This window comes from Helicoverpa armigera, chromosome 1 (genome assembly GCF_030705265.1).
Source record: "Helicoverpa armigera isolate CAAS_96S chromosome 1, ASM3070526v1, whole genome shotgun sequence".
Classification (NCBI taxonomy): domain Eukaryota; kingdom Metazoa; phylum Arthropoda; class Insecta; order Lepidoptera; family Noctuidae; genus Helicoverpa; species Helicoverpa armigera.
Genome location: NC_087120.1, coordinates 6,094,509 through 6,097,201, shown reverse-complemented (window position 1 = coordinate 6,097,201; position 2,693 = coordinate 6,094,509).

Genomic DNA, 2,693 nt, shown 5'->3' with positions numbered 1-2,693 from the left:
TATTTATTTTAATGTTCATTTTCATATTTACTAACAATGTAAGTCTTTGTGTGTTAGCCCTGTGAAATCAGAAACATGGTCAGTTGACTTACCTATTGCTATTTTATTTTTCATAATCTATCATACAGAAATCAGTCTCAGTAATACCTTTGGTTACCCTTTCGGTACAGAACCTGAACAACGATTGCGTGAGAAAAAATGCTATTGTATCTGTAAATTTCCCAATAAATAGAGTGTAATATAATCCAGCAAAAATGTAGGAATTACTATGATTTACGCTGAATATCTCGCTATCTTTATAGTGAATATAGTGCTTTTATCACGAATTTCACGTTCGAGTTTCAAAGTAATCAGATGTTTTAAGATGACGGACGATGTGGTCGGTTCAATTGGGTCTGAGTAAGTAAATAGAATTGTACATGTGTGACTGAAGCTAAGACTAGATATGTAATTGTCTATGAGAAAAATACGTGTGATCTTTTTATTTTGGCTAAGATTCTATGCCATTCCCTAAGAATAAATAAATAAATATTCCATACCGGGTGGCAAAACCGCGAAAGGTACCTAAGCCGTGAGTCACCAATGCGAGAAAGAAATATGAGCATTGGTAGCTTATCCAAAATACAGAAAATCCGTTCAGTAGTTTTTGTATGAAAGAGAATCAAACTTACGCAAATTTTTCTCATTTCTTATATCATGCGTTTATATCATACTGTAGATTAATAACATAAATTTCGAATATTACCTTAAACTCACATTCATTTCTCGTAGTTAACATGAGTCTAAATATTTTAGCTAATAATCATTTAAAATCATCATGTGAACTTTGCTTATGATGTAGAGATAAATGCTCTATGCTGTGCCTTGCTATCTTCGCTTAGACTATAGATAAATAGGTACCTCACAATTAACCCCGCGAAGTGACTCATGAGGTCGTGACGAATAAAATGATTAGATATTTGATATGATGACGCAATCCCCACAGTCCTTAATAGTGATCAATGTAAATCCTTGTTGTCTAACATTGCTCTCATATGCCTCATGCAAGCTTAGCATTTGTAAGGAAATTCAAGGTCAAACTGTCTACCCGTACTTACCTATATGTACATGCAGTATTATGAACGTAAGTTCTATCCGAAGAGAGTACTTATGTAGTAAGCTGAATGAATAAATAAATAGCATTCTTTTAAATTGCCATTTCAAAAATTGCTCACGATTCTTTCAAGTTTTCTAACTCTATGTTTAGCTTACAGGCCCCAATCATAATTAGTTACATACTGCAAATAGAACAACCTCAGTGTATTGAATACGACATAGTAACTTAACAGAGATAGGTATCTATGCTTTTTTGTGATGCAATATTCAATCTGCAAAAAAATCTTCCGAAAGACTTACAATATAATTATAGTACTACCTATATATACGTATTACTACTCGAATTTAAATTAATATGATAATCCCTTGACTTCCGATGACATGTATTTATAAATAGTAAGACGTACCTAAAAGTTCTGTTATCGTATTATTATTATACCCTTATGTATACCTATGTACCTATGTATAGTATTCACTGGAAAAGGCCCACATCTTGTGAAAGTCACATGCTTATGCAAGTGAGCGAGAAAGACGCAGTGGGGAATTCCCGCATTTATTTTTGTAAGTTGGCTGAATATAGCAAACATATTTAGGTACCTATATATAAAAGTTTTTAGGATATGATTCTTGAACTTTAGCCTTCTCGTTATACTTATATCTTAGTTATAAGGTACTCGTTTAATTCCAGTAATCTTGTTTTATTATTTGAATCATGTAGTACTAAATCTGATATCAGACGCATCCCTTGAATGTATTCTTCACTTTCTTTCACTCCCATGTCCATATGACAAAAAAAAAAACTGATCACTCGCAGGCCAATCAAGAAGGTTGTCAACTGCTTAACCGGGCTTTGTGGAATGACAAGCATATTTTTTTTCAATGGCTAAATCTAGGCTGAATCCAAGTGAACAGTCTCTTGTTTTCAGACCGTTTATTTTTCCTTCACTCGGCGTTCAGAAGTATCGGAATGAAAGATGCCAATCCAACATTGTTGGATGGTTTGAAATCGTGTTTCGTTTTGGTTAAGAAATTTCATTTCGAGTGAAAGGCGAAAATGAAAGGAAAATGAAGCGTCTGATATCAGCTTGATTGACATTTACTTAATTGTAAAGTTATTTATAAAATAGCAATTGTGTTTTGAAAAATAAATCCAAGATCCTGAGATTATGTTGAATACAATTTGTTTAGATGGTGTCTGTAAGCGCACACGGAACAATGTTATGTTGGCTATACCTACATATATAGGGCTGCCATCTCGAATTTCTCCAAACCCGGGCATAGATTCAAAAAACCTGGACATTTGGCGTAAATCGCAATTTTCCCCCGGACGAGACCGAAAATAATATGTAAAAAAACAAGACCTCATTTTCATATTATTTTTTTAATTTCACACAATGGTCCGGGTTTTCCCCGGACACTTCTTCAAAACCCGCCCGGACGGCCCCCGGATGGTCTCCAAACGAGGACAAATCCGGGGAAACCCGGATGGATGGCAGCCCTAGCTATGTATAATGTTTATAGCATGCACTATAAACACTTATAAACTTCGCATTGAACTCTATATCTAATACCTATGTTAATATTACTTTCTATATATA